This window comes from Mobula hypostoma, chromosome 11 (genome assembly GCF_963921235.1).
Source record: "Mobula hypostoma chromosome 11, sMobHyp1.1, whole genome shotgun sequence".
Taxonomy (NCBI): domain Eukaryota; kingdom Metazoa; phylum Chordata; class Chondrichthyes; order Myliobatiformes; family Myliobatidae; genus Mobula; species Mobula hypostoma.
Genome location: NC_086107.1, coordinates 14,457,886 through 14,482,053, shown reverse-complemented (window position 1 = coordinate 14,482,053; position 24,168 = coordinate 14,457,886). Strand labels below are relative to the sequence as shown.

The window sequence follows — 24,168 nt, the reverse complement described above, 5'->3', positions numbered from 1 at the left end:
CTACCACAAGAATAACATCATCACAAAGTTCTGTTTAAACATATTCATGCACAATTTCCCCCAGAGGTTTCAATGATTTAATTTTCATCAGTAACTTTTATGGCTTTACAAATTACCTTGTTCTATAGCCCATTATTCAAGTTAACTAATAAATATTTTTTTCATTATTGCTCCATACCATGAAATTGTAAAAATAATCAATATCCTTTTTGGTAATGTTTTTAAATTGTATTGTTTAAAATAGCATAAACAATTATGAATTGAATCTAGTCTATGTAATTTTGTAGAAGTTATGAGGGCATGAATTCCTTGCCTTGATTCATTTGCCAATCAGAACTAGAGCGCCATGTTCGTATAATGCTAATACAGCTTGGGGCATTCAAGAGCTCCAAGTTTAATTCCAGCGTCCTCTGTAAGGAGTTTGTCTGCTCTTCCCATGAAAGTGTGGGTTTCCTTCCTGTTCCCTGCTTTTCTCCCACAGTCCAAAGATGTACTGGGTAGTAAGTTAACTGATCATTGTAAATTGTCCTGTGATTAGGCTAGTGTTAACTAGATGGGTTGTAGCGTGGTGCAGCTCGTTGGGCCGGAAGGGGCTGTTGCGTGCAGTATCTCTCTAAAAAAATAAATAACAATTTGTGAGGATTAATTGTGTATCTAATAAATTTGGTAATGCACTCATACAGATAAGGATTTTATGAAATAAGAGAACAAGTATATTGAGAAAGAAGAAAAAGGTCTGTGCAATGTGTGTGTGAGCATCAAAAGTAAAGATCCAATTGACTTGTTGTTTTGTGATAAAAATTCTATTCTCATATCATAAGACAATCAGACTATAAGACACGGGAGCAGAATTAGGCCATTCGACCCAATGATATCAGTGGTAATTAACAATTTAAAATCTGACGCAATCTTTGAATGATGGTAGAGCCGTTTTTCTCATAAAGTTCCAATATTCTGTTTTCTTTCTACGTGGAGCTGGCTTGGACTTTCAATTGTTGACTGTAATAAGGTTTATTGAATTGAGATGGCATCCATTCTTTGACCCTTACTTCTTCTGTGTCAAGCAACTTTTACATAGAAACATAGAAAATAGGTGCAGGAGTAGGCCATTCGGCCCTTCGAGCCTGCACCGCCATTTATTATGATCATGGCTGATCATCCAACTCAGAGCCCCGCCCCAGCCTTCCCTCCATACCCCCTGATCCCCATAGCCACAAGGGCCATATCTAACTCCCTCTTAAATACAGCCAATGAACTGGCCTCAACTGTTTCCTGTGGCAGAGAATTCCACAGATTCACCACTCTCTGTGTGAAGAAGTTTTTCCTAATCTCGGTCCTAAAAGGCTTCCCCTCTATCCTCAAACTGTGACCCCTTATTCTGGACTTCCCCAACATTGGGAACAATCTTCCTGCATCTAGCCTGTCCAATCCCTTTAGGATTTTATACGTTTCAATCAGATCCCCCCTCATTCTTCTAAATTCCAACGAGTACAAGCCTAGTTCATCCAGTCTTTCTTCATATGAAAGTCCTGCCATCCCAGGAATCAATCTGGTGAACCTTCTTTGTACTCCCTCTATGGCAAGGATGTCTTTCCTCAGATTAGGGGACCAAAACTGCACACAATACTCCAGGTGTGGTCTCACCAAGGCCTTGTACAACTGCAGTAGTACCTCCCTGCTCCTGTACTCGAATCCTCTCGCTATAAATGCCAGCATACCATTCACCTTTTTCACAGCCTGCTGTACCTGCATGCCCACTTTCAATGACTGGTGTATAATGACACCCAGGTCTCGTTGCACCTCCCCTTTTCCTAATCGGCACCATTCAGATAATAATCTGTTTTCCTATTTTTGCCACCAAAGTGGATAACTTCACATTTATCCACATTAAATTGCATCTGCCATGAATTTGCCCACTCACCCAACCTATCCAAGTCACTCTGCATCCTCTTAGCATCTTCCTCACAGCTAACACTGCCACCCAGCTTTGTGTCATCCGCAAACTTGGAAATGCTGCATTTAATTCCCTCATCCAAGTCATTAATATATATTGTAAACAACTGGGGTCCCAGCACTGAGCCTTGCGGTACCCCACTAGTCACTGCCTGCCATTCTGAAAAGGTCCCGTTTATTCCCACTCTTTGCTTCCTGTCTGCTAACCAATTCTCCATCCACATCAATACCTTACCCCCAATACCATGTGCTTTAAGTTTGCACACTAATCTCCTGTGTGGGACCTTGTCAAAAGCCTTTTTGAAAATCCTAATATACCACATCCACTGGTTCTCCCCTATCCACTCTACTAGTTACATCCTCAAAAAATCCTATGAGATTCGTCAGACATGATTTTCCTTTCACAAATCCATGCTGACTTTGTCCGATGATTTCACCGCTTTCCAAATGTGCTGTTATCACATCTTTGATAACTGACTCCAGCAGTTTCCCCACCACTGACGTTAGGCTAACTGGTCTATAATTCCCCGGTTTCTCTCTCCCTCCTTTTTTAAGAAGTGGGGTTACATCAGCCACCCTCCAATCCTCAGGAACTAGTCCAGAATCTAACGAGTTTTGAAAAATTATCACTAATGCATCCACTATTTCTTGGGCTACTTTTATGGCCAGTCAGTTAATAAGGTGAAATTAAATATATCATTCTCCTCTTCTGACACCATAATGGTGCACTCAAGGGTATTTTCTAAAATTGTCACTAATGTGAAAGGCACATTTGTGAAGGAAACATCAATATATGTCTAGGAACTTTGTGCAGAGTGTAGAAACTGCTGTGGATGCCTTTCAGGATAAGACTATGAACCGTATGACTACATGATCAATTGGAATATGAAGCAGTATTTATTCTGTGTCCAATTGATGAAGAACACTAAACTCAAAGAAATAAAGAAAGATTAGCTTTATGTGTCACACGCACATTGAAACTTTGAAACATGGAGTGAAATGCATCATTTTGTGTCAACGACCAACGCAGAAGATTGTGCTAGGGGAGCTTGCAAGTGTTGCCATATTTCTGGTGCCAACATAGCATGCTAGCAATTCATGAACCCTAAATGTATGTCTTTGGAAAGTGGGAGGAAACTGGAACAGAAATCAAATCCTGATCGCTGTAGCTGTAACCTATTGCACTTACTGCCATGCGACCGTGCAACCAGATGAAAAAGACCATCACTATTTCTGTCTAATCAGAGAAGAGATGAGTATAGTAGCTATGACATATTGGAACTGGATTGGAAAACATTGATGCGATCACAAAGAAGGCATGCCACTGACTATTCTTCATTAGGAGTTTGAGGATTTCTGTTATGTCACCAAAGTCTAGCAAATTTCTATAGATGCACTGTGAAGAGCATTCTGACTGGCTGCATCATTGCCTGGTGCGGGGAATCCAATGTGCAGGATCACAAGACACTGCAGCGGATTGTAGACTTAACCAGCTCCATCATGGGCACAACACTTAGGACTATCAAGGACATCTTCAAAAGGCAGTGTTTCAAGAAAGCAGCATCTATCATTAAGGTCACTCATCATCTGGGGCATGCTCTCTTCTAATTACAATGATCAGGAACAAGAAACAGGAGCCTGAAGACCCACACACACAACAGTTCAGGTACAGCTTCCTCCCTTTTGCCATCAGATTTCCAAAACAGTCCAAACCCTACCTTGCTAATTTTCTTTTGTATTATCTATCTGACTCAAAGTTCAAAGTAAATTTATTATCAAAGTACATATATGTCACGATATACCACCCTGAGATTCATTCGTGGGCATACTCATTAAATCCAGAATAAAATAATAACTATAATAGCGTCAATTAAATACTGCCCTAACTTGGACATTCAATCAGTATGTATAGACAGATAGATATTTAACAGTATATCTATCTATCCATCTATCTATTTATTTATTGTTACTTATAGTAATTTTTATGTCTTGCACTATACTGCTGCCAGAAAGCTACAAATTTCACAATATATGCTAGCGATAATAAATCCGATTCCAATTCTGATTCAGAATTCTATAACAAGAATGGGTGAGAAATGAATGCTACATGGACAAAGGAATAACATTGGGTGTACGTTATAGACCCCCTAATGCTGATAGTGATTTTAGTAAACAGCTCTATCAGAATATTAGAAAAGCAAGTTCAAGGGTGATGTTATAGTTATAGGAGTCTTTAATTTCCTGATCATTGAGTGGCAGAACCCAGTGACTAATGGATTATACAGAAGTGAATTAGTTGTGTTATTGAATTTGTGAAAAGTGAATTTGTTGTGTTTTTTGATCCAGTATGTAATTGCATTATATAAACTTTATTGCAAAGAAAACACAACGGTGCCTCTACTTCCACGGAGGTTTGGCATGTCATTGAAAACCTTAGCAAACTTCTATAGATGTGTGGTGGAAAGTGTGCTGACTGGCTGCATTATAGCCTAGTATGGGAACACCAATGCCTTTGAAAGGAAAATCCTGGAAATGGTAGTGGATTCAGCCCAGTATATCACGGGTAAAACCTTCCCACTCGTCAAGCACATCTACACGAGATGTTGCCATTGAAAAGCAGGATCTACCATCAAAGATCCTCACCACCCAGGCCATGCTCTGTTCTGTTCATTTCTTTGTGCAGGAGGAGGAATTTGGGTGTTGATGTGCCTGTTCCATTGTTGGTCGTTTCGCTTTTGTGGGGAGGTGGGGTTCCGGGTCGATGATCATGCTGCTTTTCTTTCCTTTCTTGGTTTCATGGCTACCCGGAGAATTGAAGAATTTCAGAGTTGTATACTTTTATAATAAAATGAACCTTTGAGCCTTTGCTCATTTTTCACTGCTGCTAAGAGGTAGAAGGTATAGGTGTCTCAGGACTCGAACCACCATGTTCAAGCTCTTGAGCAAAAGGGGATAGCTACACTCATTAAAGGACTCTGTTATATTATTATTTCATGCTCATTATTTATTGCTATTTATTTATATCTGCATTTGCACAATTTGTTTACAGTTAACAGTTCCTGATGCTTACAGCGACTGTTCTATAGATTTGCTAAGTATGCCCACACAAAAAGTATCTCAGGGTTGTATGTGGTGACATGTATGTACTCTGACAATAAATTTTACTTCGAACTTTGTTCTTTGAACTTTAAATGCACCAACAAGGAGGGAGGCCTGTCAAGGTTTTATATTCTGTAACAATCAGGATAGAATTTTGGGGACGGAAATTGTTGAGCCTTTAGCAACTAGCGATCATAACATTGTTAGTCTCAAAAGTTTTTGGGAGAGGATATCAGTAAAAACCAAAGCCATTAAGTTCAATATCAGAAAGGCAATGTTTGTGTAGATGTGGCAAAAACTTCAGAAGGTAAACAGGAAGGAACTGCTTGATGTTGAGTCAGTTGAGGAACAATGAGGTCGATGTAAAGAGGTAATACTCGCAGTGCAGGAAATGTTTATACCCAAGGGTAGGAGAAGCAATAAAAACCATAGATTATCTACATGGATAAATAAAAATATACCTAAAAATTATTGAAGACAGCTAAACATAGTAATAACATTAACCATAGGCCATATGTAAATATGAGAGCTGTAGTCAAGAGGAAAATTGAGATTGCCAGAAGGATATTGCTGATAATGCTAGAATTGACCCCAACAGATTTCTTTCAATACTTTGGCAGTAAAAGAAAAGTCAAGGAGGAAGTTAAGTGTATTAGGAATAATAGTGGGGTGATAAATAATCCAGAGAAGGACATAGCAGATACCCTTAACTCATATTTTGCTAAGTATTCACCACTGAAGATGTTGACAATATGCTAGTAAGTGTGGAGAAAAATAAGTGACTTAGAGATCTTAGAAAGTGAAGTCTTGCTTCAGCCGAAAAGTCTGAAAGTTCATAAACCTCGAGGGCCAGATATCCTAGGGTACTTAAAGAGATCTCTGATTTTATATACAAACTTCTGGCATGTATTTTGCAAAGTCAGTGAAGACTGGTGAAATCCCAAAGGACTGGAAATGGGCGAATGTTGTCCCAGTATATAAGAAGGGTGACTGCACTGACCCTGGTTAACTATAGACCAGTAAGCTTAATGCGTATCGCAGGCAAGATAATGGAAACGATAATAAAGAATGAGTTATAAAAGCAGCTGATAAGAACAGGCATGTTAGCAGAAAGCCAGCATGGGTTCTGAAAGGTGAAATGATGTTTTACTAATATGCTGGAGTTCTATGAAGAGGCAACTAAAATTTATAGTAACAGTAGAGCAGTTGATATCATTTACTTGGACTTTCAGAAGGCTTCTGCCAAGGTACTCCACAAAAGGTTAATAATCTAATTACAGGAGATAGGAATTCAGGGTAAAGTGTGCGAATGGGTGCAGAATTGGCTCAAAAACAGAAAATGAGTTATGGTGAGAGGATCATTTTCACACCTAGAAGTTGTTAAAAGTGGGGTTCTGCAGGGATCAGTTTTGGAGCCACTGATGTTTTTAATTTACATTAATTATTTGGATAAGCACATTACAAATAAACTAGCAAAGTTTGCAGATAATGCAAAATTAGGGGATGGACAGATAACATTCAGGCAGCAGAGTCAGTACAGATAGATCTAAACAAAATCCAGATGTGGGTAGATAAATGGCAGATGAAATTTAATGTAAGTAAATGTAAAATATCACTTAAGGGAAGTAGAAATATTAGATACAAGTAGACAATGGGGGTCTTGAGTTAGAAAGTGTACTGTATGAGAAGGATTTGGGTGTCCTGGTGGTCTCATCACTATCAACATCTAGACAATGCCCAGAAGCAATTAGGAAGTCTAATAGAACGTTGGGCTATATAATGCGATCAGTGGAGTTCAAGTCTAGAGGCGTTCTACTTAAGCTGTTTAATGTGTTTGTGAGGCCACACCTTGAGTACTGTGTACAATTTTGGTCTCCATATTTTGTGAGGGATATGAAGGCATCAGAGAGAGTTCAGAGAAGGGTGACAAGACTCCTTCCAGGTCTGCAGGGTATGAGCTGTGAAGAAAGATTTGAAAGCATTTTTGACCTAAGTAGATGTAGAATGAGAGGAGACATGATAAAAATATTCAAAATCATTAAGGGCATAAGTAAGGGTCAGCTACTACTTCAAAATTAATCCATCAAAGAGGACATGGGACTATAGGTGGAGACTGGTTAAAGGGAGATTTCAGATTAACATCAGGAAACATTTCTTTACACAGCGCGTTGTGGACACATGGAACAAACATCTAGTTGTGTAGTTGAGAGTAGTACCTTAGAGACTTTGAAATCTAGACTCGATAGTTATTTCAACATACTACATGAATAGGAATTTGGTAAGCTTTGTTGGGGCGAATGGCTTGTTCCTGTCAAAAACTTTCTAAATGTTCTTGAGTTCTAAGAATTTTATGCCATATAACTATTCCTAGATGTTGGATCTTCCTTGAGATATTCCACTAACTCCTCAATTTAGTGGATTTATTTGCTTTGTGCCCAGTGCTTCTTGAACCAATTTAGAAAGAACCCGGTACATTGCTCAATACAGTATAAAATAGCTTTGAACATAATATACATATACAGATATTCAATTAAAATAGAAAGTGAATTATGAATTTAAAATAATTGTTTTATGTGAGATTAGCAAAACACTACTGCATCAAAGATCATATAAGTTGGAGTATTTTGAAGGTTTATTTTTTGTGTCGTCAAATGAGATTATAGCAGGCAATCTGCACAGAACAGGATTCCTGGAAGTGTTGTGAGTTGAATAATGTTTTTAGTGTCTTGATTTGAAGACTGAGGCATAAGATTTGTTGATTATGGTTGTTTTATTAAGTATTATAAGAACAAGGAACAAACAAAAAAGAAGAAAAAGAACAAAGAAATTGTGGTTGTCTTATATAAAAGCTAGCTCCGACTTGAAGATAAAAACATTCCAGTGATAACAATTAACCTATAGGTTCACCAGAATCAAGTGGCCTGATAGCTGCTGCAGGGAAACTAAGAAGCTTCTAGAAAATAAAGAATCAGCTATACTTAATTACTAAAACAAAAATCACTGACCAATTTAAGATACATAGGCAATTATACCCTCAATGGCCACTTTATAAGATACACCTGTCGTCAATGCAAATATCTAATCAGCTAATCATGTGGTAGCAACTCAAAGCACAAAAGCATGCAGACATGGTCAAGAGGTTCAGCTGTTCAGACCAAACATCAGAATGGGATAGAAATGTGATCTAAGTGACTTTTACTGTGGAATGATGGTTGGTGCCAGACAGGGAGGTTTGAGTATCTTAGGAAGAGCTGGTCACCTGGAATTTTCATGCACAACAGTCTCTAGAGTTTACAGAGAATGGTGCAAAAAACAAAAAAAAAAATCTAGTGAGGCAATTCTGTGGGTATAAACACTTTGCTAATGAGTGAGGTCAGAGGAGAATGTCCAGATGGGCTAAAACTGACAGGAATGTAACAGTAACTGAAACAACCATGTGCTACAACAATGGTGTGCAGAAGAGCATCTCTGAATGCACAGAACATCAGAGCTTGAAGTGGATGGGCCACAGCAGCAGAAGACTATGAACATACACTCAGTGACAGCTTTATTAGGTAGAGGAAGTACAGGAGGTACCTAATAAAGTAGTCACTGAGTGTATAAAAGTACAAGCAAGAATAGTAAAAGTTAAACTGCAAGAAAAATAACAATTGTATACTGTATTTTAACATTCCCTTTGTTCCTTGATACTCCTTGGAGCCCAACTGATTATGGTATTTGTCCTAGCCATATTATTCTCATCAAAATGCATTGCATGCACTTAAAGGATTAAATTCCATCTGCTTTTCCTCTGCACATTTTACCATTTTATCAATATTCTCCTATGCTCTCAGCACCATCAACAACAAAAAATTCAAGGCTTCCCTCTGACATAATCTTATGTGACTATTGGTATTTTTCGGATCTAAATTTGTGCCTGACTGAGGAAATGAATGGGTTGCAAACACGAGGAATTCTGCAGATGCTGGAAATTCAAGCAACACACGTCAAAGTTGCTGGTGAACACAGCAGGCCACGCAGCATCTCTAGGAAGAGGTACAGTCGACGTTTCGGGCCGAGACCCTTTGTCAGTGCTGACGAAGGGTCTCGGCCCAAAACGTCGACTGTACCTCTTCCTAGAGATGCTGCCTGGCCTGCTGCGTTCACCAGCAACTTTGATGTGTGTTAAATGAATGGGTTGGTTGTGTTAGGACTGTGGTGTTTCCCTTAGTGACAATGCACAACTAATCTTTCTTCAACTTAATGACATTGAAATTCAAAAATATTTCAGTTGCTAGTACTTAAAAGTAGAAAGAGATTTCTAACAAGGTATTTTTGATTCAAGTATTTTTCCTTTCCACAGAAGCAGTCTATTCTGTTGTGTGTTTCCAATGTTTTCTGTTTAGAATCCTTCGTCTCTTTGCTACATTTGAATGCTAGCTTAGTGTGGGCTTGTTGACTATTGCACTGTGAAAGAGAGCTCCAGATTCCTTGATGCCCATGTGGTGTTTATCCTCTCTGAGCAAGGGAAGGAGATATCTAAATTCATTAAGATTCAGAAAGAAGCAACCAAGCCGTTGCTGGTCTCTGCAAAGCCTACTCTGTTCCATTCCTCCACTCATTCACCATAGATCTGCAAATTACTTTCTTACAATAGTCTGTGTTATTAACATGTAAAACTGTTCAACATATCTTTCCCTGATTTTCTTCTCTATGCCTCGTAGTTATTAATATAACTCCAGAATAATTTTATTTATCACATCAGAAGTTTTCATCTTCCTCGGTTTCTTTTGAGCCTTTTATCATTCTAGCTTCGCCCAGCCCCTGAATTGGGGATGTTGACCACTGACAGGCGTTTCTACATTAGACCCATTTGAAGTTCCCCTTCTCAATACTGCCATCCTTCGAGTCTCAGGAATCACAGTAGCATGAGCTCAAGAGCTATTAGTGAGGATCAATCAATCACTCTGCCACAAACCAACTAAGGGTGCCTTAGGGTAGGGTAATGGTGATGTCTCACCAACCAAGGAATAGTTGGATTATAAATTAATGGGGAAAAACTGAATTGGGTAATGGTATTCACATAAGTATGGCCAAGGTTAGGACAATAGTAGGTTAACTAAAAATGGGAATTGTAAGGAAAATGATGGTTGTACTGTTTCTTTGGTGAATAATATTTATTCATCGACAACAGGTTGTAATAGGCTAAGACATCCTACAACAAGCTCATAGAGTCATGTTAATAACTATGAGGGATAGTGTAGACCTGTCTTTTTGTTCACAGGGGAAGTTGTTGGGTGGCTGTCGAAGTCTCATGGTCTGAAGCAAAAGCTCTCCATGGCCACTTCATACTTACACTTATAGCAGGGAACCATATTGCTATTCTCACTGACGAGTCAGAGCACAGCAAAAATGAAGACTCGTGCAGGCTCTGCCCACAGATATTTATATGCCAATATCAAACCCGTACACCCTAATGCAAAGATCCCATGGTCGCAGTCTGAGAAGTTGCCAGAGCTACTGACTGTCTTCATTACTGTGCACCCCTCTGTTACTGACTTGTTATACACTTTGTCAATAGTAGACTCTTTAACCATTTACTGAAAGTATTTTGGCATCAAATCCCTGCCCTTAAGGAAGAGGAAAAATACAAGACATTCTCCAAATTCCCATTTTATTTGTTCTTCCAATCCTTTGCTGTTTATCCTGGTGAGGTTATTATACTTTCTCCACCTCATGCTGAATATTATCAGCTGCTCAGCATGGTCCCTGCCAGAAAAAGTACTTCTCTTTTTCTGCGCACTTCGGGCCACAGAATCATAGAGGCCCAACAACCCAACGAGTCCATGCCAACCATGGGCAGCTGGTCCCGATTTCTGCATTGAGCCCAAATTCCTCTAAGCCCTGTCCCTGCATTTAGCTATGCACACACTTCTTAAATGATACTCCTGTACCTGCCTCAGTTACGTTCTCTGGCAGCTCATTTCATATGCTAACCACCCTCTGCAAGAAAGGTTGTCCTTCCGGATCCTCTCACCTTAAATCTATGCTCCTCAAATTTTGACTTCCTACCACGAGAAAAAGATGTTACCATCCATCTTATCTATGCCACTTAGAATTGTAAATATTTCTATAAGGTTGCCCTCATTCTCTGACACTCCAAAGAAGAAAGACCTAGACTAGCCAAACTCTCCTTTTAACTCTAGTCATCTCGTTCCAGCATCATTCTCTCAAATCTTTTCTGCACTTTTTCCAGTTTAACCACATCTTTCCTATGACAGGTTAACCAAAACTGTACATTGTACTCCAGGTGCAGCCTCACCAATGACTTACAGAGTGGCAATATTATGTCCCAACCTAATACCTAATGCTCTGACTGATGAAGACCATGGTGCTAAACACCATTTTCACCAACTTGCTAGTAGAGTTCTTTATCACTCAATAATATGGTTGCCCTGCTTCAACAAGACTACTAACTGCTAAACGACTAAATCAGCATCCTTCATCAGGGACCCCCCACCACCCAGGGCATGCTTTCTGCTTGCTGTTGCCATCAAGAAGAAGGTACAGGAGCTTCCGAACTCACACCACCAGGTTCGGGAACAGTTATTACTCCTCAAACATCGGGCTCTTGAACCAAAAGGGATAACTTCACTTGCCCCATCATTGAAAGTTTTCCACAAGCAATGGACTCACTTTCAAGGACTCTTCATCTCATGTTCTTGATATTTATTGCTTATTTATTCATTATTACTATTATTATTTCTTTTTGTACTTGTACTCTGTACCCTGGTTGAGCACCCCAGTTAGGTGGTCTTTCATTGATTCTATTATATTTTTACTCTATAGATTTATTGTGTATGCCCATAAGAAAATGAATCACAGGGCTGTATTATATGGTGACATATATGTACTTTGAATAAAAAATTACTTTGAACTTTGAACTGCAATATGACTGCAGTACAATGGGGTCATTTTTGCCCTGGTTTTATGGAAGTTCTTTCAATCACAGATAAATAAGTTCTTGGTGAAAATTTGCTTTTCAGGCTAGTATGTCTATAGGTTAGTCTATGGCACCCTGGCAGTCTCCCATCCAAGTACTAACCAGGCCTGAGCCTGCTTAGCTTCCAAGGTAAGACAAAATCAGGGTTCTTTCTGAGAGTTCAGCTATAATTTATTAAGTTGGTCAAATATGTAAATACTTGTGAGCTTGCACTAAACTATTCATATGTATGCTTTTTGTGAATTGTCTGATAGTACAGAGCACAGCAAAAAGAATTACCCCCTTTGTATGTCCAAAAGAATAGTACAGATCTGATTGAAGTATCGATAGATACTTTATTGATCCCAAAGGAAATTACAATGTCACAGTAGAATCACAGTTCATAAGCAGTTTATGTAATGCTGCTCTAGGCAACGTTCTGTGGATTAATGCCCAGAATGGAAAAGTCTACAGAAAGTGGTTCATTTCAGGAAAAGCCCTCCCCAACATTGAACACATTTACATGGAGCTCTACCACAAGAAAGCAGCATCCATCAAAGACCCCCACCATCCAGGCCATACCTTCTTGTCACTGCCACCAACAGACAGGAGGTACAGGAGCCTTAGGTCCCACACCATCAAGTTCAGGAACAGTTATTACCCTTCAACCATCAGGCTCCAGAATAACTTCACTCACCGCAACTCTGAACTGATTCCACAACCTACAGACTCACTTTTAGGGACTTTGCAACATGGGTTCTCAGAATTATTTACTTTATATTTACACAAGTTGTCTTCTTTTGCACATTGCTTGCTTGTCAGTCTTTGTGTATGATTTTGATAAATTCTATTGTATTTTCTTATTTTCCTGTAGATCTCAGCAAAAAATGAATCTCTAGGTAATATATATGTAACATAAATGTACTTTGATAATAAATTTATTTTGACTTTGACTTGACCTTTGATCAATGACTGGTATGCTCTTTGTTTCAAATATGTCAGATGGTGGATCTGACATACCTGTAGGTAATTTCGTAGGATGCATTTACTTGCCATAATAGCGTAAGCAATGTGTTACTAACTGAATATTTGGACATGATGCTACAGTATTGGAAGTAAATGAATGTTGCCTTTGTGATGGTAGACAGAACTTTCCTGTGGTTTCAATAACTTGTCACATTGCACTGGTTGATAATGTTAAAAACTTCTGAGAATACCAATCACTAGTTTTACCCGTGTTCACTTCCTTTCACTTCAAGCAACAACTGGTATGTTTGATCATACTAATGGATGGAACACAGGAGTAGGAGAGCAAGTCAATCTATTAGATTGTGCCCGACTTGTGTCTCAGTTTCACTTACCTGTCTTCTTTCCATACCCTTTACAACTAAAACCCTAAGAAAATTTTTGATTTGAATATTTTATTGACCAACCAGGTTTCTGGGAGAGAGAGCATCCGACCTCCACTGTTCTACTTGTCGGACAGAACTTGGTAATACAATCGAAGAATTCATCCCTCACACCTCTCTTCACATTTTCAAATTCCTGTGAGATCGCATCTCTCACAACCTCTCATTATCCCAGAGTACATTCTACACAATCATTAAAGCTCACCAATGCCTCTGCTTCCTGAGGAGGCTGAAGAAATCTGGACTATGTACATCTATACTTGCATCATTCTACAGATGATCTGTAGAGAGCATCCTAAAAGGCTGTATCACTGCATGGTATGGAAAATGCACTGCAGCAGACAGGAAGTCTGTAAAGGGTAGTCAAAACTGCCCAACGATCACTGGCACCAACCTACCCACCAATAAGGACAATAAGAAAGGTGTGGGAAAAATGCCAGCAACATCATGAAGTTAATACCTACTCTGCTCATGAACTGTATGTCGCACTCCCATCAGGCTATATAACATAGTATCCACATCAAGATCACCATACTCTGAAATATTAACTTTCCCCAAGCAGTAAGGCTGATCAACACCTCCACCCACTAACCCATCACAACACAGCCCTCAGCATGACTACTTTATCAGTTCCTGCCAGAGCCACCTCATGTACAGATTCCCCTGTACCTAGTGTTACTTTATATACATACAATCAATCTATGTACAGTGGATTCCAGCTAACTGGACCACCAGTTAATTGGGGCAGCCATTTACTTGGGACAATTCTTAAAGTACAAAAAATAAATCAAGAAAATATGAGATTCCCTTTGTTAATTTGAGACAGTATGCCGCTTAATTGGGGCAGGAGACTATTGCTGAGCAATTTCTAACTAGCAAGAGAAAATCACTGGCGCCTTTTGCGTGCACTTGCGTAGCCATTGGACACTACACTGTGCTTAGAGTGATCAGTATTTTATATAGCAACAGTTGTTTGTGTTTCTGTTCAAAAAGCAGTGATATTTGTCTGATAGCTGGCAAGAAGTAGGTGGTAAGTCAATTCAGGACTGTTTTGCTCGCCGCAGTTTTAAGCATTCAGGCATGGAGATGCTGGAAACAGCCAGGAGTGAAAATGAAACTATATCGCTACTTCAACAAGTTAGGAATGTTAGGGTATTGACAATTATCTTGAGTGTTACAGAGAAAATGAATCTGAAGCATTGTATGAAGCAAATCCATAATCTGCACTAGGTGTCTGTGCTGATTTTATCAGTCATTCAAAAGAACACGTCAGATTATTTCCTCCACCAAGAACTTTTATAGTACTGTAGAGGTATTGGTCGTGTTCTAATTTGTTCTGTATTTCATTTGAACACATAAATTGTTAATCAGTTAAATGGTCGTTTGTCTTTTTTATACCTTTTTAACTACTTCCATGAAACTTCAACTAATTAGGGCAGCTGCTTAATTGAGCCAAAATATACCAGTCCTGATGTGTCCCAATAAACAGGAATCCACTGTATATAAGATAGATTATATATTTATATTTATTGTGTTTTTAATTATTATCTTATTATGGTCTTGTGCTGTACTGGATCCAGAGTGACAATTATTTTGTTCTCCTTTACACTTCTGTACTGGAAATGACATGAAACATTCTTGAATATTGAATAAACACAAACAAAATGCTGGAACTCTGCAGGCCAGGCAGCATCTATGGAAAAGAATACAGTCAATGTTTCAGGCTGAGACCCTTCATCAGGACCAGAAAAGAAAGATCAGGGATCAGAATAAGAAAGTGGGGCGAGAGGAGGAAGAACTACAAGGTGATAAGTGAAACCTGGGTGGGGGGGGGGGAAGGTGAGGCCACACTCAGGTTGGAGGAGCAACACCTTATATTCCATTTGGGTAGCCTCCAAACTGATGGCATGAACATTGATTTCTCAGACTTCCGGTAATGATACTCTCCCCCTCACCATTCCCCCATTCCCATTTCCTTCTCTCACCTTACCTCCTTACCTGCCTACCACCTCCCTCTGGTGCTCCTCCCTCTTTTCTTTCTTCCATGGCCTCCTATCAGATTCCCCCCCTCTCCAGCCCCGTATCTCTTTCGCCAATCAACTTCCCAGTTCTTTACTTCACCGCTCCCCCACCCCGGTTTTACTTATCACCTTGTGTTTCTTCCTCCCCACCCTCCAACTTCTAACTCTGACGCCTCATCTTTTTTCCCAGTCCTGATGAAGCCCGAAACGTCGACTATTTATTCTTTTCCATAGATGTCAGCTGACCTGCTGAATTCCTCTGGCATTTTGTGTGTTTTGCTTGGATTTCCAGCATCTGCAGATTTTCTCATGTTTGTGATTGAATATTGAATTGTTAGGTTATTTTCTTGATTGTTTTGTTCACTGCGGCACAGATATTATGTACTGGTCACTATATTGAAGTAAAGTGAGCAACAGAGTAGCATAACACTATTCTAGCGCCAACGACCCGGGTTCATTTCCCACGCTGTCTGTAAGGAGTTTGTACGTTCTCCTTGTGACTGCGTGGGTTTCCTCTGGGGGGTCCGGTTTTCTCCCACGTTCCAGTGATGAACTTGTTAGCAGGGTAACTGGCCACATGGGGAAACTGTGGGGGCGTAGGCTCAAGGGCTGGAAGTGCTTATTACCTTGCAGTATCTCCAAACAGGGTGGGGAGGGGGATTTGTTGGGGGTGGTGGTCAGTAGCCTTAGTATTGTTTCAGATGTATCAGGTACACTCTTCTTCAACAAGGATCAAGGATCAAGGTTCAGGGGTCAACTTGATTTGCCATATACATTTACATGTATTCGGAATTCAGTCAGGGTGAAACATGCTGCATAAAATAGCAACATTCAACGATTATAAAGTATTAAGAAATATATATATATAAAATTACAGGTTAAAGCAGGGATACGGAATAAAATGTGCATAAATACATAAATACCAGCTCGTATTTACAATGTAAACAATATTATAAAAATGGTTTAAAATGTTTACAGTGCTGTGCAGTGATGAAAGTAACAGACAGAGGGGGTTGGGGGTGGTTAGCTAGGTTGATTTAACAGAACTTATCACTTGATTTGCTCAGATTGGTAGATTACCTGAGTGGTTTAAAGTTCAAAGTAAATGTATTATCAAAGTACATTTATGTCACAATATAGTATCCTGTGATACATTTTCCTGAATACAGGTAGGAATACTTAATACCTGATGGCATGAACATCGACTTCTCAAACTTCCGCTAATGCCCCACCTCCCCCTTGTACCCCAACCGTTACATCTATTTATATACACACATACTTTTTCTCTCTCTTCTTTTTCTCCCTCTGTCCCTCTGACTATGCTCCTTGCCCTTCCTCTGGGCTTCCCCCCTCCCCCTTTTCCTTCTCCCTGGGCCTCCTGTCCCATGATCCTCTCATATCCCCTTTGCCAATCACCTGTCCAGCTCTTGGCTCCATCCCTCCCCCTCCTGTCTTCCGCTATCATTTCGGATCTCCCCCTTCCCATCCCACTTCCAAATCTCTTACTAGCTCTTCTTTCAGTTAGTCCTGACGAAGGGTCTCGGCCCGAAACGTCGACTGTACCTCTTCCTATAGATGCTGCCTGGCCTGCTGTGTTCACCAGCAACTTTTATGTGTGTTGCTTGAAATTCCAGCATCTGCAGATTTCCTCATGTTTGCAGTGAAATATTCATTGACTTCAGTGAGAAACAACTAGTTACAGTTAAGTTTATTGTCATGTACACAAGTATATGTACACAGATGTGCAATGAAAAACTTACATACAGCAGTATCACAGACTCAGGGCATCAGATAGACAACATTCACAAGAATGTGGTATAATTTATATTATACAAAAAAGAACACAATCAAAACAAAATGAATGTCTATTGTAGTGCAAAGTAGTCATAGTATTGCTATACCGAAGTTGTGATTAGGATTGTTTGTGCAAGTTCGTTCAAGAACCAAATGATTGAAGGAAAGTAGCAGTTCTTTGGTGGTGAGGTGGAGATAGATCTCTACCAAAGGAGGTGTGAGGTTTTCCTTCCTTTGCTAGACAGCAGGTCACCCTTGGACAAGGTGTAGCACCTGCTTAGCCCCCCGATCAGGGTCATATGAAGCCATTGGAGCAGGCGGTGTATGGTCATACGAGCAGCTGGTGCATATCACAAGTCCTGGTTATCTGACACCAGGCAGACAAACTCTGAAGAGAATTGATAATGGCTGGGATCACCCGCCTTGTAAAGATACTGTCCAGAAGAAGGCAATGGCACACAACTTCTGTCAAAAAAAGTTGCCAAGAACAGTCATGGCAATAGAAAGACCATGATTGGTCATGTCATCCAATATGGTGCATATCGAACGAATGAAGTGTTTTTGAACCAGGTGGAGTGAGACTTCCTGCCTCCTGCCTGATGTTAGCTGTGAAAAGATGGTGTGGCCTGGATGATGGGATCTTTGATGTTAGATTTTGCCTTTTTGAGCCGGTGCCTCATTTAGATGCTCCCATTTCAGGGAAGGAGTGTGTTAGTGATGTATCGGGCTGAGTCCTAATCTTGACGATTAGGATTCAGCCCAATATGTCACTGAGAACTAACCTTATTCATTGAACCCAGAGATACCATGATTAAAAGACTAATGTCAATTAGATGTTAAGGGAATGGCACTTCCTCCGTTCTAGATTATGAAGGAACCCCATATGTCATTCTTCAATTGGAACTAATGACTTATCATCATGCTTAAGATAAAAATAATTGTTCTCAGAAAATTGCAGTCACTAATAAACCCAGCATTTTGGTGAAAGATAATTGCAAATGGAATTTATTGAGAAGCCCAGAGATCAGGTCAAATCCAAAAGCACCTGATGCACTGAATTCCTATTATCAATATTTTCATATGATCTTTACGGCAGTGGTTCTTTCTCATTGTAACCATTGGTTCAACATTATTACTATGTACACATTTTGCTGGATCCTCTATTATCGAAGATAATGAAGATGTTTCTTGTATTTACTGTGAATGCCTGCAAGAAAATGAACCTCAGGATTGTATATGATGACATATATGTACTTTGATAATAAATTTACTTTGAACTTTGATATATGTTTCCATGTTCTATGCATTAAATTCAAAAAACACAAGAAATTCTGCAGATGCTGGAAATCCAGAATAACAAGCACAAAATGCTGGAGGAACTCAGAAGGTCAGGCAGCATCTGCGGAGAGGAATAAACAGTTGACATTTCAGATTGAGATCGTTCATCTGGATCTGAAAAGCATATAATACAGCAGCGAACATTGCTGATTGGTGAACTATGTGATCTGAGGTCATGGTGGGTTGAGTTCTCGATTTCCAAGCATTCTTTCCTGCAGAATACTCTCTGCAAATTCAATGCAGGTGCTGATAAGGATGTATCACTTCAGCACAATAGCGATTCCATTCCAAACATACCTGCAGTTTTTCCTTATACATTACATTTCAAAAACACAAATAATATTTGCAAAATTTCTGAAAAGAATAACATTTATGGAAAGGACCTTGTCACAATTTAATTAGCTAAACAAGGACTTAAAGGCTAATTAAAACATTCCAAGAAAGAGCATAAAGGTTCCAATTAAGGATTTATTCAAAGCTTATTGTGGATTGTGTCTTCTTTGCTTTAATACATTTGTTTGAAAGATTTGTAAAACAGAAGTTCCCAGAATCCTGGAAGGGCTGATAGGATTGAATTAAGAGGGCAGGTTGCAAGGATTAGGACTATATCCCCTCGGGTAGAAGAAGTTAATGGATGGACTAATTGAGATGTTAAAGATGATTAAAGAAGTTGGTGAGACAGATGGAGAGAAACAATTTCCTCTGGCAGTGAGGATGCAGAACAAGCAAGTATAATGTTAAAGTCAAAGCTAGAATGTGGTGTAAGCTGAATTAGAACTTCTTCCTATAAAGAGAAAAGAATATTCCACAACCCCTCTGCCACTTCAAGCTGAAAATTGCATAAACTATGATTGCTATATTTTCATTAGACAAGGAAGTTGAAAGAATTTATGGAACAGTGTTTTCCCCTCTACTATCAGAACTCTGAATGGACAATGAACCATGCTATGAACACTACCTCACTATTTTCTTAGCTCTCTTTTTACAATATTCTTATTGTAATTTATAGCCTGTACATGTACAAAGTATTATACTATACTGCTGCTGCAAAACAACAAATTTGACGATGTATGCCAATAATTCTGATTATTCTGAAGGTATAACCAAGGTGGGTAGTTAGCATTAAGACCTTTATTAATCTTTATGGGTGATACTGTAGTGTAGTGGTTAGCACAACACTTTACAGTACAGGCAACCTGGGTTCAATTCCCACTGCTGCCCTACGGAGTTTGTATGCTCTCCCTGCGATGGTGTGAATTTCCTTCAGCTTCCTCCCAGAGATGTACTGGTTGGTAGGTTAATTGGTCATTGTAAATTGTCCCATGATTAAGCTAGGATTAAATCAGCAGATTGCTGGATGGTGTGGTTCCATTTATCTCAATAGATAATAGCACAATGTGTTGAAGGGAACTGGAAGGGGGCGGGGTTAGAATAAGAAGATGAGGGGAGGGGGTGAAATAGAATTAGACCTATCCCCTCCTCTGTTCTCATTTATCACCTGCCAGTTTATACCCCTCTTCCCCTCCTGTTCTTATTCTGGCTTCTGTCCCCTTCCTTTCCAGTCTTGACGGAAGTCTCTGCCTGAAACATTGACTGTTTATTTCCTTCCATAGAGGCCGCCTGATTTGCTGAGTTTCTCCAGCGTTTTGTGTGTGTTGCTCAAGACCCCTGCAAGATCTCTTGAGTCCTTCAACCCATGCAGTACAAGGTAACAATTGACAATGAAGAACGTCTCAGACCCAACTACACCTAAAGTCCAAATTCTAGGCCAAGGACTATTTTTGCTAATGATACCCAGTTATCTGTTACAGTAAGATCTTTATTCAAAAGGGGATGAATTGGAGAGTTCAGATGAAAGTTCATCCCAGTTCACCACCACTCAGTTATCCTTGCAATTGACTACAACTGATGTGCAGTATAAGCAGCATGTTGTGTGGATGGATGAAATACTAACGTTCGGTATATGTTGTGAAAATCCACATAGTTGAGCTTACGTTAGCCCCCTATAGTCAGCATCAGAATCAAATTTATTATCACTGACATATGCTGTGAAATGTGTTTTGTGGCAGCAGTACACTGCAGTACATAAAACTATGATATGTTACAATAAGAAATATATTAAAAAAATAGGTAATGAAAAAAGAAAGCAAAATAGTGAGGTAATATTCATGAATTTACTGACCATTCAGAAATCTGATGGCGGAGGAGAAGAAGCTGTTTCTACAACATTGATTGTGTGTCTTCAGGCTCCTGTACCTTCTCCCAGATGGTAGTCACAAGAAGAGGGCATTTCCTGATGATGAGGTCCTTAATAATGGATGCCGCCTTCTTGAGACATCACCTTTGAAGATGTCCTCAATGGTGCCTATGATGGAGCTGACTGAGTCTATTACCCTCTACAGCTTTTTTCCTATCTTGTGCATTGATGTCTTCATACCAGACAGTGATGCAACCAGTCAGGATGATCCCCATGACAATCCATGGAAGTTTGCTCATGTCTTTGGTGACATGTCAAATCTCCTTAAACTCGCCAAACCTTATGGTTAGCAGTTTGGCACTGACACCCTTACTGCTTTAAGACAGGAGAGTAAAGCGATTATTTCTTGATCAATGCAAAAATACAATATACATCAATACTTCTACCTTCTTTTTTCCTGAAGAGCTCGAGGACAAACATTTAAGGTGACTGGGTAAAGATTTAGTAGAAAACTGAGGGGCAATGTTTTTACCCAGAGGTGTGTTTATGGAATGAGCTGCCAGTGGAAGTGTTTGAGGCTGATACATTACAACGATTAAAAGGAACTTGGACACACACATTGATAGGAACGGTTTAGGAAGACATGGGCTAGATGAGGGCAAATAGAACTAGCTTAGATTAGCATCTTGGTCAGCATGGACTAGCTGACCTGTAGGGTCTGTTTCTGCCATATATGACTTTTTGGCTCAGTGGCTCAGTGTCTCAGTGCATGTGGTGGAGTGAGGGGTGGGCGCCATATGGGGAGTGGAGGGCCGAACTGGGCATTCTCCCATCTTCCACATCCACTGATACAAGTTCCATGCACTGTACCCTTACAAGAAAGGATAACAACTTGGAAAATGGCTCCCTCAGGAGACACGAGGGCGAATGAGGGCCAGCCTTAAGAACATGTGAGCTTCTGCTCTAAAAGACTTACTGCCCATTATGCCACTGGCATTTAGGGCGGCAATGAAGGTCCTCCATCTTTGGTGGTGTTCAAGGCTTTCTTCATCATATCGGTAGCTTCCTCATGGTTTTCACTATAGTCAGTCATGCAAGTCCTGGGCAAAGACTCAGAAATACCATCAAACTCAGATGTAGAAGGATTCTTCATTGCTGCTTCCGTATCAATATTGTTTTACCGGTCAGAGTTATTAGCTCTGAGCTGAAACCCTGAACCTGGAGAACCGTTGGACCATTCTTAGTCTGTTCTCTGCCCTTTGACCTGCTTGGCATGGGTGACCCTGCCAAAAGCCAAAGCATAAAGCCCTGACTCCAGCCAACATAGCTTCCCGGGTCTTTGAGGGATGCCAGACTCCAAAACACGGCAAGGTTGTGGTCCTCTTGGAGGTGCTCTATAATAAACCAGCTATTTTAGAAATGATTGATGGAAGTTCCACTTATAAAAATTGCTGTAGAATGTCACTGACAACGTCAGGAAGTCACATCCTGAGGGGCTTCACTTTGTAATTTGTAATTTGCATATATTTCAGATCACAAAGGAAGCAATTTCCTTTATAAAAAAATAAAATTGCCACTCTTCACGTTCAAAGTTCAATCAACGCTTTGCATACCAGTACAGCAAATAACATTGAAAATATTAGGTAATAGAAATAACCCAGTGTCAGATGCTCTATTTATTTGGCACATGGCTATTTTTGCTGAACTGTTTTGCTGAGCACCTATATTGAATTCTTTTGGGAAAAACACGAGTGAACTTTGGGAATACTAGACACAAACCTCCCTGTGTTAAATGTTCCCAGATGGGCAGCCAGACACAGCTTCCAGGATATCAATGTGACCATCTTCTGGACTTCCTTCGCCTATTAGGTCACACAGCTCACGTGTTCCAATCCAACAAAACATTTTTTTCCCCCTCAGCACAAAACAAAATCCAAACTTTCAATTTACCTCAGCAAGACGATTTCTTATGTTGCCTTCTCACAACTTACATTGGAAAACAATTGCAACTTGCAACTTCAAAGATCACAGAACAGACATATGATATGCACATGTATGTATGCTGCACACACATACATATACTTACACACACAGTCACTCATATTCACCCTAACACTCTCAGACATACAGTCACATATTCAGCATCAGAATCAGTTTGGTTATCACTAGTTTATATGACGTGAAATCTATTGTTATGTGCAGCCCTAAAACTCAAAGATCTACAAATACTGCAAATTATGAATAGGAATAAATAATGAACAGAATAACATGCTAGTGTCCGTGGGTTTATTGGTTGTACACAGATCTGATGGAGGATGGGAGGAAACTGCTCCTGAATCATTGAGTGTTGACCTTTAGGTGTTTGTACCTCCTCCTCAATGGCTGCAGTGAGAAGAGAGCAAGCAGAATTTCTGCTCTTTCCCTCACCCCCTCACACACACACACTCACACACACACTCACACACACTCACACACACACACGCTCACACACACACACACACTCACACACACACACTCACACACACACACACTCACACACACACACTCACACACACACTCACACACACAAACACACACACACACACACAAACACACACACACACACACTCACACACACAAACACACACACACACACAAACACACACACACACACACACACACACTCACACACACAAACACACACAAACACACACACACACACACAAACACACACACACACACACACTCACACACACAAACACACACACACACACACAAACACACACACACACACACGCACACACAAACACACACACACACTCACACACACACACACACACACACACACACACACTCACACACACACACCACTCACACACACACACAAACACACACACAGACACACACACACACACACAGACACACACACAAACACACACACACACATGCACGCACGCACACACACACAATATTGGATGGACATTCATGTGGAATCTTTTCTTTTGTTTGTTCAGCTTTAACTGAGCTGCTTCGAGGAGACTGAAGCAGGTAGGATGGGGAGCAGGGCTGGCTGTTTCCACACAGATACTGGTCTCTGCTTTCTCCTGTTTCTCAGTGTCTGATTGCTTGCAGTAAACCGGGAGTGGAGGGGCAGGTTTTTGCCTCAGAGGGCACAATATTTTTCTCCATCATGCCTTGAAAATTCTGAAATACACATGGTGGTGATTTGATTCAGTTGAAAGATTAATCTTGCATTTCAATATTTTACTCTGAAACAGTATTACTGATGTAATGTTATTTCTGTGTGTTATGGATTAACTTTGACAAAGAAAGTTCACCCTGCCTGATTTATTAATTTTACTGGTCTGAATGGCACTATGACTCTAACTCATTCTCTTGTCACTATTACACCTTCGT

General features: G+C 40.0%; 1 long non-coding RNA gene across 2 annotated transcripts in view; it reads right to left on the bottom strand.

The window, feature by feature from the left end:
• Nucleotides 1-528: 528 nt before the first annotated feature.
• LOC134354231 (uncharacterized) overlaps nt 529-24,168 on the bottom strand; it is a 298,502-nt gene continuing 274,862 nt past the window's right edge. For both annotated transcript variants that reach the window (XR_010019737.1, XR_010019738.1), the window contains exon 3: nt 529-613. This is a non-coding gene — a long non-coding RNA (uncharacterized LOC134354231). The remainder of the gene's footprint in view (nt 614-24,168) is intronic.